Source organism: Artibeus jamaicensis, unplaced genomic scaffold (assembly GCF_021234435.1).
Source record: "Artibeus jamaicensis isolate MK-2021 breed Jamaican fruit bat unplaced genomic scaffold, CSHL_Jam_final contig_320, whole genome shotgun sequence".
NCBI lineage: Eukaryota > Metazoa > Chordata > Mammalia > Chiroptera > Phyllostomidae > Artibeus > Artibeus jamaicensis.
The window spans coordinates 2,900,491-2,917,569 of NW_026521753.1; positions in this window are offsets into that span (position 1 = coordinate 2,900,491).

Sequence of the window (17,079 nt, forward strand, 5' to 3'; positions counted from 1 at the left end):
CAGCTAGAAGGAGCATTGTAACTCAGTATGCTTCTTTTTTGCTTTGACTCACAAGAATCTCAGAGCAAATTATCATGTTTAACCATTTTCACTATTCTTGAGTTAGTTTTCAATTATAATCATTCCTTGTCTTTCAAACATGCTTTATTGAATTTATCTCTATTTTAATTTAACTCTCATATGTCCATCTTTCATTGAAAAATGTCCTTTAATGATTCTAGGTATAAATCAATAATGGATCAACTAGTGAACTAAAATATCTCATAATTATGACCCACCTAATCCAAGGGTGATATCATTTTTTATGATTGTTAACCTGAAATAAAATTTTCACTCAGGTTAAAAGGAATATTTTCAAAATATTTCTTTTTCGGCAATAAAAATGCTCATTCAGGCTTAAGCTCCTTCTTATTTTACACATATTTCTTTTATTAAAAACATTTTATTTATTTATTTTTAGACAGAAGAGAAGGGAGGGAGAAAGAGAAGGAGAGAGACATCAGTGTGTGGTTATCTATCACGCGCCACCCACAGGCATATGCCCTGCAATCCAGGCACATGCCCGGACTGGGAACTGAACCAGTGACCCTTTGGTTTGCAAGACAGCACTCAGTCCACTGAGCCACATCAGCCAGAGCCATACTTTTTTAAATGGACATGTTTTAGTAAATCATATCATTTTTCACATCACAAAGTCAGTTTACCATTTAAAACAATAAACCTTATTACAAACATGTGGGACATTGGTAATATCAACTGCAAACTCAAATAATTTGTTTCCTGCAATACTTAGGGACTTCATTAGCTTCACAGAACACACAACTTAAATAATAGAAGCTTTTTCTTTTCAAGCAGCAAGAAGGCAAGAGGTGGGTGGTTCAGAGCCAGTGCAGGCCTCCTTAGTATTATAAACATCTAAAGTGCTCTCTTTCTTCATGTTTTGCATCCTAAGTTGAGGACTTCTCCCCTCACTCTCACAGGTTGTGCCTCTTATTTTTACACATTGAGATTACATTGCATGTGGGGAGCAGAGGAAGGAGCAATAGTAAAAATTTTACTGATTATGAACCCAATTATCTGGAAAATAATAGTTTCCTTGAAGGTCCAATTGTCATATTCCTGCTTATGTGAAATTGCACAGAACTGACTCACATGGACAATCCTAGCTGCAAGGGAGTCTGGAAGGCCAAAAATTTTTTACTAGGCATATTGTTCTACCAAACCAAATCAATTATTTCTTTTTTAAAAAAGGGGAACGGAGGGAGAAAGTGAGGGAGAGTAATATCAATGCGTGGTTGCCTCTCACATGGCCTCCACTGGGGACCTGGCACACAACCCGGCAGGTATCCTGACTGGGAATTGAATCAGCAACCCTTTTGTTCACAGACTGTACTCCATCCACTTAGCTGCCCAGCCAGGGATTCCATTATTTTTTAATAAAAAAGAGAGGGGAATTATACTCTGGGAGTAGCTAACACAATCTTCCACTGTCCCCAGCCTATTTTGCTTGCTGGTTTTATTTCTAAATACAGGAGATATTTCTACCAATCCAATAGTATTTGAGTTACTTATTATACTTGATTGGACTTTTAAAATAAAAATCTCACTTCACCAATGGTTTTGAGAATTGAATAAGGTATACAGGTGAAAGATCTTATATATATTTTCTTTATACAATTGCTGTACAGATGTCAAATTTCCACCATAACAAAGCTGAAAAAATTATACACTTTCCAGGTTATTTTTCCCATTTTCTTTCTTTCTTTTTTTTTAGTAATAAGCTTCTCACTCCCAAATGTATTAAATGTGTATAAAATAAGCAGTAATTTTTGAAACTACAGTTTCTGACAAAGGCAAACACTCATTGGTTTACTCAATTCCATAGTCAGTCAAAGAACATCACAAGGGATAAATTTAAATTGTGTGCCGTTTTAGTGAATCCACAAAGTTTTATTTCATGTGTTTAGGCTGAGTGAGTGATGAACTGGCAGCAACTTCAACAAGTGTTGGGTGCTGTATACATGTGTGCCATTCCATACACGTTGAAGTGCTTCCATGTTCAGCCTGAAAATTTCCTTGTTTTTCTGCACTTTGCATTTATCTTTAAGTGAAAATTGTGTTGCAAGATAACCATTAGCTCCCCAAATGTTAAAAAATTTGTGAAGACCAAAAAGTGTGAGAAACAATAAATAAATACAATAAAGTTACAAGATTGATTGCATTCCTATATACTACCAATGAAATTTCAGGAAAAAATAGGAAAAAAATCCTTTGCAATTTCAAAAAGGAGTATAAAATACCTAGGAGTAAACTTCATAAAGGATATGAAGGACCTATACATCTAGACATTATTTAAAAAGGTTGAAAAGTCAAAAAGAAGTGGACAGATATTCTCTGATCATGGATTAGGACAATCAACATAGTTAAAAATGGTCATGTTACTCAAAGCAGTATGTAGATTTAATGCAATCCCCATCCAAATATCAATGCTATTTATTTTATTTTATTTATTTATCTTTAGAGGGGAAGGGAAGGAGAGAGGGAGAGAAACATCAATGTATGGTTGCCTTTCGTGCGTCCCCTGCTGGGAACTGGCCTGCAGGGAACCTGCCTGCAACCCTGGCATATGCCCTGACTGGGAATCGAACCGCGATTGTCTGGTTCGCAGTCCCGCGCTCAATCCACTGAGCTACACCAGCCAGGGCTCAATGCTATTTTTTAAAAAATTAGAACAAAAAAAATCATCAGATTTTTATGGAACCACAAAAGACACAGAATAGCTAAAGTAATGCTAAGAAGACATAACACTCCCTGTCTTCAAATTATACCACAAAGTGACAATAAAAGAGCATGGTATTGTCAGACATACAAACCAAGGGAGTAGAATTGAGAGCATAGAAATAAACTCACATGTATATGGGCAAATAATTTTTTACAAAGAAACTAAAAACATGCGATGAAGAAAAGAAGCCTCTTCAATAAATGGTGCTGGAAAAATTGGAAACCCACATAGGAATGAGTGAATTTAGACTATTCTTTGTCACCATAGATAAAAGGTAACTCAAAATGAATCAAAGAATGAAATATAAAAACTAAAACAATAACTTACATAGAAAAACATAGGTACTAACCTTGTGGGCCTTTGTCTTAGGATTTTATAAATTTGAAGCCAAAAACAAAGAAAGGGCAAAATTTAATAGATGGGACTATATCAAACTAAAAATGTTCTGTACAGCAAAAGAAACCACCAACAAAACAAAAAGGCAACCAACCAAATGGGAAAAAGATATTTGCAAACAGCCGCTTTCAAAGGGGTTAATATCCAAAATATATAAAAACTTATACAAATCAACACCACACAGTCCAATTAAAAAATGGGCAAAGAAACTGAACAGACACTTCCCCCAAGAAAACATACAGAAGGTCAATAGATATATAAAAAGATACCCAAAGTCACTAGTTGTCCCACCATATCCTTTTTCCCCTTCTTCAAATCCTGGGCTGTGTGGGTCCAGCTCTGTGGTAAAGACACCAGTTTCTTCTAAAATTTATCTGTGTCCTTAAGACTGGAGATGGTGAGGAGGGATGTGGGGATGTTGGCTCCAGTTTTTCCCGTGCGTTCCTTCTTCACATCCAGCTTTTCTTTCAGATACCCCACCCTACTAATTGCAGTGACTTCAGGCCCACTACCCAATGTAGAGTCAATGGCTTTCCTAGACTTTCCTTCATACCGCAGAAGATTGAGTTCTTGTAATAAATCTGCATTCCATATTGCTCATGGGGCTCCAACTCCTTGAGTGAACTCTGACTGATACAGAAATTATCAGACTCAGATCAAAGGTATTCCTTACATTTGGTCATCAACCTCCTTAAGAGACTTCATAAAAGTGAATAAAATTTATTCAATTACTATCCTGTATCAGGTCTCAGGCTTGGTGCTGTTAATGCATTCAATGCTTAAAAAATATAATTTTATGGGTGGGGCAGCACATTTTTTCTTAGGACTAGATCTATAAATAATTTTATTTTATTTTAGGATAAGCTGATGTCTGAGCTTTATTTTTCATAAAGAACCTGTCATTGTAAAAATATTACTCTGGAGTCAAATTTTCTATTTTTTCCATGTTAAGCAACCTTTTAAAATTATTTTTGATACTGAACCTAGTTTTATTTTAATTTTAAAATATATTTTATTGATTATGCTATTAAAGTTTTCCCATTTTTTTCTCTTTTATCCCTCATCTTCCCTGTACCACCAACCCTCCAGCATTCCCTCCTTAGTTCATGTTCATGTGTTGTAAATACAAGTTCTTTGACTTCTTGGTTTGCTATACCATTCTTAACCTCTCCCCATCTATTTTGTGTCTACTAACTAAGCTTCTTATTCCCTGTACCTTCCCCCCCGCATTCTTCCCCTCCTCTTCCCCAATGAAAACCTTCCATGGGATGTCCATTTCTCTGATTCTGTTCCTGTTTAGCTGTTTGTTTAGTATTTGTTTTTGCAGGGTTTTTTTTTTTAAGGTTCAGTTGTTGATAGTTGTGAGTCTGTTGTCACTGTACTGTTCACATTTTTTATCTTCAATTTCTTAGATAAGTCCCTCTAGCATTTCACATAATAAGGGCCTGGTGATGATGAACTCCTTTAACTTGACCTTTTCTGGGAAGCAGTTTATCTGCCCTTCCATTCTAAATGATAGCTTTGCTGGATAGAGTAATCTTGGATGTAGGTTCTTTCTTTCCAGCCCCTTCTTGCCTGTATGATTTCTTTTGAGAAATCAGCTGATAGTCTTATGGGCACTCCTTTTAGGTAACTCTATCCTTTCCTTGTGCTGCTCTTAAGATTCTTTATCTTTAATCTTGGGTAACTTAATGATGAGGTGCCTTGGTGAGTTCCTCTTTGGGCCCAATTTCTTTGGGACTCTCTGAGCTTCCTGGACTTCCTGGAAGTCTACTTTCTTCACCAGATTGGGGAAGTTTTCCTTCATTATTTGTTCAAATAAGTTTTCAGTTTCTTGCTGTCGTTCTTCTCCTTCTGGCACTCCTGTAAGTCAGATATTGGAATGTTTAAGGTCATCCCAGAGGTTCCTAAGCCTCTATTCATTTTTTTTTGAATTCTTGTTTCTTCATTCTGTTCCAGTTGGATATTTATTTCTTCCCTTTGTTCCAAATTATTGGTTTGAGTACTGTTTTCCTTCCTGTCACTGTTGGTTCCCTGAATAGTTTGCTTTATTTCGCTTTATGTATACTTCATTTGTTCTTCCATTTTGAAACCAAGCTCAATCAGTTCTGTGAGCATCTTAATTACCAGAGTTTTGAACTCTCCCTCAGATAGGTTGGCTATTTCCTCATTGCTTGGCTCTTTTTCTGGAGTTTCGCTCTGTTCTTTCTTTCGGGCCATGTTTCTTTGTTTTCATGCACTTGTTAAATTGTAAGGGGATGGGGCCTTAGGTATTCACCAGGGCAGGGCAACCCTCTTTGCTGAGTTGTGGTGGTGGCTGTGGGGGAGGGGTCAGAGGGAACAATGCAGCTCACTTGCTGGGCTCTAGCTCCACTTTCCAACAATTTCTTCTATCCCACAACTCATTTTTTTAACTTCATGTTGTACTAATAACATGTCTTTCACAATTAGTAAGTTTCCTGAAGACCCAGGTACCTGTTTAAGAGTGTGTCTTCAAATAATCTAATCTTTACTGTATGAGTGTCAAACTCATTTTCACTAGGGGCCACATCAGCCTCATGGTTGCTTTCAAAGGGCTGAAATAATTTTAGGACTGTATAAATGTAATTACTCCTTAACTGTTAAGGAGTTGAAATTACATTTGGCCCTTTGAAGGCAACTGCAAGGCTGATGTGGCCCCCACTGAAAATAAGTTTGACAACACTGCTTTACTGGATGAACTAGACCAGGATTCAGGAAATTTTTTTCTGTAAAGGATCAGATAGCAAATATTTTAGGCTTTGCAAGCCATTTGATCTCTGTTATAACTATTAAACTCTTCAGGGTAGTGCCAAAGCAACCATAGAGAATCTGTAAACATATGGATACAGCTGTGTTACAATCAAACCTTGTTTACAAAACAGGCAACTGACTTAATTCAGCCCATAAGTCATGCTTTGCCAACCCCTGACTAAAATATTGCTTAGGCATTATAAAAATTCTAAGACTCAAAAACTGTGCCTGTTGTAACTATTTTTACATAAATTTTTGTTGTGTATTTATGTATATCTTCTACTAATTTTTCAGTAGCCATTTATTTTCTTTATAATGAGAAAAAGAATATTTTAATTTTATAAATCTTTCATCATCTCATAAATTATTTTAAAGGAATAGAGAGTGGGTAAGGTATACACACTTATTATATATTAACCTTTTTCTTATCATTTTTTCTAATACAAAAGTCTCTATACTTTTCTATCTCATGTGAACAACTTGTTTTATTCCCAGTCATAGCAAGATTATAGTTTTATCATGGCTAAAGTGTAATTTCTATTTAAAGCTAAGTTTTAGGTCATTGTTCTTCAAAAAATGTCGTTTCACCTTTGACTCACATATTTAAAAATTTAATTTCTTTTATAATAAGAGATATGCATGAATAGTAAGTTTATAAATCAGTGACCCATAATTATATACATTAATATAATCTGATTATTTTAAAAATGAAATTGAACTCAGTACATCTATAATACAAAAATAAATAATTGTCAAGTTTTATTTAGACAGCAAAAGATATGAGTTTTAAAAATCTAATTATGGGTTCGCATGAAAAAATAACATTGCTTAACAAAACGACTCTTAGAAAACTCACTGCACCTTTACAACAGTGGATATAAAGCTTGAAAACTACTGTGGTGACAAATAAACCTTGCTGTTCTCAAGGAAATGTCAGGATGTAAACTGTATTCAAGTTTGAATAGAACTATAAGAGAGGCCTCTGTGTCTGACAGTGACAAATGGCTTCCAGAGAAAATAAGGCAACGTCTGCCCATGCCTGCTGTCAGCAAACCTGTTTTGTGGGCTGCCAAACCTTTGGCTTCCTTTCTAACCATCTCAAGTGATTATGAGAAATGATCATGAATTGTTTATTGTCTTAAAATTTACATAGATCCCTGCATTTCAAATATTTAATATTACTTTAAATTCTTTGTGAAATAGAAGAATGTTATCTGAAGTGTAATTCATAAAATAATGTTGAAAACATTCAAACAAGCTTTTGACAGTCTTTCTGTTTGCTGACCACAACTTTTCCCTGGCTGTCTGTGGGTCTTTAAGAAAGTATATTTGAGCCTCATATCTCAAGACCATCAGAAGAAAAAGAAGGAAAAAAGGTGTTTATCTCATAAGTGAGAAGATACACACCTAGGTCAAATTCTGTGATCATTTACTGCAAAGGATGGCCCAAATTTGCTGAGTTAGCTAGATTTGGAAAATGATTCTAAAAATTAGAAAACATTGCTTTACTACTGTGAAAGTACCTCTAGTCATTGCTTTTTAGGTAATACACTGTTATGTAAAAATATGGGTATCCCATTAATGAGTATAGATAAATAGTGTTTTAATTTTATGTTATAATTCTTTGCAATAATAAAAAAGAATAAATTGGTACCCAGAAAACATGAATGAACCTCATAGACATAGCATTAAGCAAAAGAAGCCAGACACAAGAGTGCTAACAATATCATTCCATTTATATAAAACTGAAGAAGAAGCAAACTAACATATGGTGATGGAAGTCAGGATGGGATTGATTTGAGTAGAAACTGGGATAGATTGGGAAGGGACATGTGTGAAATTTATGGATTCTGGATTTGGTGTTAGTTACATGGATCTATACATTTATAAAAATTCATCAAGCTGTACTATTAAAAGTAGTGTACTATATTCACCTTACTGTATCTATGCTAATCCTTAAGTTTTAAAATCCTTAAAATAAAAAATTAAGAGATTATAAATAAATTTGAAATAATAAATAGGAAATATCCAGTAAGAATCAGCAAATTAATAAGTGGGAAATTCAAACTTGAGAATATAAGTGAAAAACAGATGAAGAGAGATGAAAACAGAGGAAGGAAGAAAGAAGAGTAGAAGTGGGAAAGAAAAGCACTAATTTTGAGTGAAGGAAAAGAAAAATTAACTATGTACGTAATACCTATAGAATCTTATGTGATCTGCAATTTCTTCACACCTTTAAACTTCTACTTTCTTATCAGAAAGAATAAATTGACCCCAATAAAGCTAGAATTTCTGGAACAAAAAAAAAGGAGTAGAAGGAAGAGAAAGAGAAGTAGAAGCAAGTAGCCCTCTAATCATATATCAAAACAATCTTGAAAAAACACACAAAAATCCAATCAGTGTGGTAATGGTACAAAACTATACAGGCAAACTCAGTGAGTAAAATAGGCAATGCAGGGACAAGCACCTTTCATTTCATATATTATAAAAGAGTTATCAAACATAAATGAGAATGGGAAAATATTCAATAAACTATGTTAATACAATTGGATAAATTCTGGATTTCCTTCCCAATGTGAAACCAGATACATTCCCTGAGGGGCTAAATAATCCAAAGATTTTAGGAGATATGATTAAGATAAACATTTGTAGAAAAGCTAAAGTAAATATTGACTATGAACATAGAGTTAACCAAGAACATGTTAGAAGTACAAATGTTTGTGCTATGTCAGAAGCCTATAATAAAACATCCATAGGTCTTCATCTCTTATGGGGTCAGAAGTTATCTAAGAACTGCTACAGAACATGAATACCAATAAAAGAGAATTAGTGGGCACCCCGTTGGATCTTCAGGAAGGGCAAAGTGCCCTCAAATGCTTCCTGAACTTTCACTGGGCAACCACAGACCAAGCCAATGTTTTGAATATTTTCTGTTGCTGAATATTTTCCAATTTTTGTTTGCTGAACCTCTTCAAGCCATTATGGCTGTCATTTTTTTAAGACCAAAAAACAAATTTTTTCTTTGCTTGAGGATGTTAGAGACTTGGTGATACTGATGACCCAACAAGCATGTAGTATACATGTAATGCCTATAGACAAGATGGCAAGCTGGTGATGCTCCCAGATAAAGGCAGTTCCTACAGAGAATCACCCCTTTGGCCCATGGTCCCTTTTCCTCTTTCAGGTCACAAAGTCCTCACCTTTTCCACATATTCCTTTCTCAGTCAGCATGCATTGCATTTGGTAGGTAAATTGTATATGCATTCATTCAGCAAGTAGAACTGAATGACTGTTACCTGCCAGACCTCCCTGCCAGGCACTAGGGACTCAGTGCTGAGCCAGACAGTAACACGATCACAGAAAATAAGGAGCAGGTGATGTATATGAGCAGAGTTGCAAAATCTGTTAGCCTCACAAATGTATAATTTATGCAACCATCTACAATTTAAGTTAGAGGAATCCAGTTCATTTTTCCAATAGTAAGTAATTTCCATTGTCATGATTGCAACTGTGTGTCCTTGAATAATGTGAGTAATGCTTCAAGTCACTCCCCTGAATGAGGCCATTTGACAAGGGTGAAGTCTGGCACAGGGTTCCTCATGTTCCTTTTCCAGAAATCCAGAGATCTCACTCCCCAAGGGCTCAGGTATAAGAACTGACAGAAAAACTAGGAGTTCTTAGGAAATACTAGCAGATAAGCCCCCAATTTCTCAAGAGGAACTGTTTTGAGGTCTCCCATAATATAATTTTGACTGAACAGTAAGTAACCTGAAGCTCTATACATTTTGGGACCAAGACAGAAAAAAAAACATATGAGGAATGTGGGGAAAATATCTGTTTTATTTATCTCTTTCAGGTAGTACCTTTTGTCAAGGAGCTCAGGGGGCTGCTTGAATACTAGTCATCATTATATAAGGTGTTTTTCTTTACACATTTGCTTGGATTGTTCAGTCTTGCTTCCTCTGTGGTCTTTTCTTCCTTTCTCTTATTGCTACTCACAGTTATAATGTTCTAGTAAATCCATTTACTTAAATGACTAGAGATTTATGTTTTAGAATCTATAACACCATGATTACATGATTAAAAATAGAATACTTGTTACAATTACAGATTGGTGATTCAGCCTTTTATATATTAGATGCTGAATAAATGTATCAGCACATTAAGAAATAATAACAGCATTGTTCTGCCTTTGTCAAAGTGCCAGCAAATGCACATCCAGCCACTGGGAGCACAAATGCCTGAAAAAGTAGAAACAGCTGCTCTTCCTATGTGAGATTAAATTCAAGGTGATTTTCCCTGAAGAATAGAATGTGGCTCTGACTGGTGTGGCTCAGTGGTTGAGCATCATCCCACAAACCAAAAGGTCACTGGTTTCATTCAAAGTCAGGGTACATGCCTGGGTTGCAGGCCAGGTCCCCTGTTGGGGGCATGTGAGAAGCAACTGATCTATGGTTCTCTTGCACGTTGCTGTTTGTCTCCCTCTCTTTCTCCCTCCCTTCCTCTCTCTAAAAATAAGTGAAATATTTTTTTAATTTTACTTTTTTTATTGATTATGCCGTTACAGTTGTTCTATTCCCCCCTTTCATTCCCCTTCACCCTACCCCCCATCCCCACCATTACCCCCCTTTAGTTTATGACCATGTGTCTCAAGTCCTTTAGATTCTATATTTCCCATACTATTCTTGCCCCCCATCTATTTTCTATCTACTGTCTATGCTACTTATTTTCTGTACCTTCTCCCCCCTTCTCCTCCTCCCACTCCCCTGTTGCTAACCCTCCTTGAGATCTTCATTTCTATGTTTCCACTCCCGATCTAGCTGTCCTTTTAGTTTGCTTTTGTTTTAGGTGTGGTTGTTAATAACTGTGAGTTTGCTGTCCTTTCACTGTTCATGTTTCTTTAACTTCTTTTTCTCAGATAAGTCCCTTTAACATTTCATATAATAAGGGCTTGGTGATGATGAACTCCTTGAATTTGATCTTATCTGAGAAGCACTTTATCTGTCCTTCCATTCTAAATGAAAGTTTTGCTGGATAGAGCAATCTTGGTTGTAGGTCTTTGGATTTCATGACTTGGAATACCTCTTTCCAGCCCCTTCTTGCCTGTAAGGTCTCTTTTGAGAAATCTGCTGACAGTCTGATGGGGACTCCTTTGTAGGTGACTGTCCCCTTAGCTCTTGCTGCTTCTAGGATTCTCTCCTTCATTTTAATCTTGGCTAATGTAATGATGATGTGCCTTGGTGTGTTCCTTCTTGGGTCCAACTTCTTTGGGACTCTCTGAGCTTCCTGGATTTCCTGGAAGTCTATTTCCTTTTCCAGATTGGGGAAATTCTCCTTTATTATTTGTTCAAATAAGTTTTCCACTGGTGGCTGTGCCTTTCCCCCTTCTGGTACCCCTATAATTCGGAGCTTGGAGCATTTAAAGATGTCCTGGAGGTTCCTAAGACTCTCCTCATTTCTTTGAATTCTTGCTTCTTGACTCTTTTCTGTTTGGCCATTATTTGCTTTCTTCTGGTCCACTCCATTGATTTGAGTCCCAGTTTCCTTTTCATTGCTATTGGTTTCCTGTGCAATTCCATTCATTTCAATTAGTTTCACCTTCATATATTTGTCTAATTTGTGGCTATAATCAACCAGTTCTGTGAGGAACTGATCACCAGTGTTTTAAACTGTGCGTCTGAGAGTTTTGCTATTTCTTCATTGCTTAGATTTATAGGTTCTGGGGCTTTGAGATCTTCTTGAGCCATTTTTGGTCTGTTCGCACCCTTTAAGTGTGAGAAGCGGTGCCTTGGACTCCCAGGTCGCTGGGTTGTGATGCTGTATGTGGGGGGCGTGGTCAGAGCGGGGAAATGGTGCACCCTCTGCTGTTTTGCACCACTGGGTAGGAGCAGAGCCTTAGGTGGTTCACCAGGGCCGGGCCACTCATGGAGGCATAGGTGGATATCTGTACCTTCTCACACAACCAAGTTTAGAGACAACTAAATATTAGCAACAGAAAACGCAGCCAGAACACAGAAGATTTTCCACTTGTGGCTGTTCCTCTTCCCCTTCTGGTACCCCTATAATTCAGATGTTGGAGCATTTAAAGATGTCCTGGAGGTTCCTAAGACTCTCCTCATTTTTTTGGATTCTTGTTTCTTCATATTTTCCTGTTTGGTCATATTTTTCCTTCCTTCTGTTTCACTCTCTTGATTTGAATTCCAGTTTCCTTTTCATCACTATTGGTTTTCTGTGCAATTCCCTTCAATTAGTTTAGCCTCCATATGTTCCTCTAATTTGTGATTAAAATCAACCAGTTCTGTGAGGATCCTGATCACCAGTGTTTTGAACTGTGCATCTCAAAGTTTTGCTATTTCTTGGTTGCTTAGAATTATGGGCTCTGGGGCGTTGAGATCTTCCTGAGCCATTTTTGGTCTGTTCGCACCCTTTAAGTGTGAGGAATGGAGCCTTGGACTCCCAGGTCGCTGGGTTGTGACGCTGTATGTGGGGGCGTGGTCAGAGTGGGGAAATGGCTTCACCCTCTGCTGTTTCGTGCGGCTGGGTAGGAGCAGAGCCTTAAGTGGTTCTCCAGGGCCGGGCCACTCAGAGTCGCTGGGTTATGACGCTGTATGTGGAGGTGGGGTCAGAGCAGGGAAATGGCAGTGCTCTCCTGCTGCTTGCTGCAGGGACCAGCTGGGTCCCGGTCCAATTGCCCACTCCCTTGCTTGTCTATCCGTGCACAAATGCGCGACCACAGTCAACCCGCAGCCCTGCTCCCTTGCTGTTTCCCTGCGGTTCCTCGCTTCGTCTCTCACTAGGTCCAACCCTGCACCTGGATTCTGCGTGCCCGAGTCCGTCTGACCGAGTTTTCCTGTGCAACCCCGCTCCACCAGCTACTGGTTTCTCCCCTTACCGGTCAGGCTGAAGAATTTGTTGTTAACAGACTTCCGAAAAGTTCAATTTTCTGTGTTCTGGCTGCGTTTTCTGTTGCTAATATTTAGTTGTCTCTAACCTTAGTTGTGTGAGAAGGCACGGCATATCCACCTATGCTTCCATCTTGGCAAAAGTCTCAAAATCTTTTTTTTTAAGAAAAGAATAGCATCTCACCCAATGAAAGTAAAAACAATAGCTGTAGTAGGCCATTTGGCAATAGCTGGACAGGATAATATAGTTTGAATTTGAGGCTACAGTAGGTTTCTTAATCCTGCCCTGAAGTAGGAGAGGCACTCCTTCCTGGCTCCCCCATACAGCTTCATGTGGAGTAGCTGCATCTCTCTGCACAGATCTTCAGGAGAGTGAAAGAGGGAGGAGGAGGACTTGTCCTGGGCTGACAAGGACATGGGAGCAAGAGATCACAGAATTTTTTTACTGATTCATAAGAGGCAGCACAAGAGAGATTTAAAAGGTAGGATTTGGGATTTGTTTTTGTTGTTGTTGTCATTTTGTTTTTGATATTGAGGCTCCCACTCTTGGACAGTGAAAACTTAAGTAAAACAGCAAGCTATTACCAATCATATTAGCTTCTTTTCTGGGGGAGAGCAAGCAAGAAAGAGGCTGAATGTTTTCATTCCAGGTTCATTGCCCCCATGAAGAGTGGAGAACATAAGTAAGGAGGGAAATAATTCCCATTGTACATGCATTTGTCAGAAAGTAGTATCATTAATGAAACTATTTTAATAATGGAAATTGCTAATACTTCCCATTCTTGAGGATGTATAAGGATGAATTCAGCCAAGAACTTCACCTAGACCTCCATCTTGACTACTAGTGGTTCACTACCACTACTAGTGGTTCACTACCACTAGTAGTCAACCACCATGACTTTGGAGGAGAAAGGAAGGAAATAACCATTACCATCATCTCAACCTGTTTGGGGGCCACTAAAAAGTTGTATGTTTGGATCTCTTACACAAAGTAGCAGACTGCCTTCTCCCTTTATTCTACTTGGTGCTTCCCCTTCCACATTCAGCCCTGAGGTGGCATTCTTTATTCAGTCTCCAACTAAGGTCAGACTTCAAGCCACATTTGTGATTTCTGTTGGCTCATTTCCTACCGAAGGAAACATGCTAACTGAGAAGTTTTGTAGCTTGTACTCTCTGGTGTTATGAATAAAGCAGTTATGTGCTTTGTTCCTTTCAGACCAAGCCAATTGTCTTTCAGGCCCAGAGTATGATTTGCCTCACTGTATATACATCTAAAAAGCAATAGAGATCCTTGCCCAGTTTTCTAAATCAACTGACCACTAGAGACCTATATCTCCTGAGAAACTTTCCTACAGCATGTACCTCTTTAGGTCAGGGTGGTTACATATGTGATGAATGAGTGATGAATATGACTGCCTCCATCAGAAGTGCAGCTTCAGGCAACCTCAGATGAGAACAGGAGCTAAGGTGAACAAACAAGTTAATTGACCCTTGCTGGCACTATAGCCATAACTCTGCTCTCTTCTCCTCTCCCCTTCTGACATATCCAAACACACTCTTTGTTGCCTTGGCTGAGGTGGCAAACCTTAGATGTGGTTGCTACAGGGAGCTGTAAAATGTAGAGAAAAGAACTGGACTAAGTAAGAACTGGTCCATATTCTGGTTCTACACTTAACTAGACATGGCCCTTGAGAAGATCATTTAATTTTCTTTGTCTCAGATGAGAATGAGTGGGATTTTTTTCTCTCTCTCTCTCTCTTTCTCTTTTTCTTTGTCTGTCTCTTTCTTTTTATTGTTGTTCAAGTACAGTTGTCTCCATTTTCCTACCACCACTTTCCCACACCCCCACCTCCCACCCTCAATCCTCCCCCTCTTTGGTTTGTCTGTGGGTCATTTATACACGTTCCTTGATGATCCTTTCCCTTCTTTCTTCTATTATCACCCTCTCCCTTCCCCTCTGGTAACTGTCTAAAAATTGTATAAATGATTCCAGCTATGCTAGACTAAATTATAATAAGGCAAACTTCCTATACAGAACAACTAAAAATTCTGGATATTTAAAATACCTGTTTGGAGTCATCAGAAAGGTAAGGAGGTGGCAAGAATTATAGGGGTCATAATCCAAAAGAAGAAAAGCACAAGTGAGTCTACATTTATTCCAGGGAACAGCAGTAATTGACAATCAGAAGTCTGAGATATACTAGGTGCCATGTTAAGTGAACTCACATATCTGGGTGGAGGGAACAAAAACTAAAACTAGCATACCAAAAAAGGAGCCATTGGTAGCAACACTGGCTTTGGGTAGGGGTGGGGCATTTGCATATAGGCACTGTGGGTGTGAAAGCAAACCAAAACTAGGTCAATAGGGCAAAACTGGCACAGCTCTTGCCAGGACCAGAACGATCTCCCCTTCTTCAGCACAACTAAAGCCTACAGAGAGAAAAGTAAGACTATCAAGTTATCACTGGGATTTCACAAATATAACTTATGGCATTTATTAAAAATTAATTAGCATACTAAGAGACAAGTCAACATGACAACAGACAAGTTTAAAATTAGTCCTATAGAAAATTTAGGTAACAGAGTTGCCAAAAATAAGACTTTTAAATACTTGTGCTAGAGATGTTCTAGAAAATAGAAGATGAAGGATTGCAGCAGATAATTTTTAAAAATTTAAAGAAGAATTAAATGCAGATTCTATACTAAAAAATAATGAAACTGAAAATAAGCACTGAATATATGGGTTCAGAAGCAAATAAGAATTGGTGCCTTAGAAGAAAGATCAGTAGAAATTAACCAAGTTGAGGCACGGAGAGAAAAAGATGAAAAATAAAGAAAAAATATAAAAGAAATATGGGACACAGAGAAGTGTAACATATAATATAATTGGAACCTCAGAAGTAGAGGAGAAAATGTTGCAAAAGAACATTGTTTAAAGAAATAATGACCAAATACTTCAAAAGTGATGTAAGACCTCAAATAGCAGATTTGGAAGAGCAGAAAAACATACAAATGACATCTAGGTTATCATAGTGCTATTGAATAGGTAAAACAGGAAAAACTCAGTAAGGATATAGAAGATTTCAAAGAGATATTTATTAAAAATGGATAGAATAGCCCTGGTTAGTGTGGATTAGTAGATTCAGCGCGGGTCTGCAAACCACTTTGATTGCTGTTTCGATCTCTGGTTGCCAATTCAATTCCCAGTCAAGGCACATTCTTGGGTTGAGAGTCAGGTCACCAGTAGGGGATGCACAGGAGGCAACACTCACTGATGTTTCCCTCACCGTTTCCATCCCTTCCCCTATTTCTAAAAATAAATTAATAAAACTTTTAAAAATGGGGGGTGGGCTGCGATAGGAGTACAAAACAGAAAACTGTACTTGAACAATAATGAAATATATTTTGAAAAAACAAGATGGCAATGGAGTATGACAGAGCTGATGCTAGCTCCTGTAATCATGGGTGAAAATCCTGGCAGATCTATAGAGAAACAGCACAATAAACCATCGGTTACCCAGCATTTATGAAATTAAACGACCAGAGATTGTGACTGACGCTGAAACACCAGACAGCAGCAGAGTCAGCTACTGGAGCTGGGACACATGCAGCCCCTGTGCTGCCACCAGAGCAACAGGCCTGGTGCCGAGGAGTCAGGTACAGAAGCCGGGACACTTCAAACCCCTATGATGGTCCTGAGCGGCGCCAGAGGACTCAGCTAAGGGAGCCGGGCCCCTGTGCCGCTGCCATAGAAATGGGCCTGGGTGCTTGAGGAGGTGGCTACTAGAGCCGGGACATTCAGCACCAGTAGGCGACCAACACAGGGACCAGCGCGAGGACCAGCGTGAGAGTAGGTGGAGACGAGGAACATCAAGAAACTTCAAGGAGTCTGCACCACTGAACTTCACAAGGATCATACCACAGAAGCTCACACCATAAAACCAGGGTTTCAGAACAGATCAATTTTAGAAGCACAGACTAACAAGAAGAGTCACAAACAACAGGAAGACAAAGAAACAATCCCCAAATGAAAGAAAAAGCAGAAACTTCAGAAGGAATGTTAGACGAAATAGAGGCTGATCAACTATCAGACAGTGAATTCAAAGCACTGGTTATTACGAGGTTCAAAGAGCTCACAGTGAACTACCAGAAAGTACAGGGGAACTATAATGATCTCTCTGCAAACTACAGCAACATCAAAAAGGAAATGGAAAATATCAGCAAGAG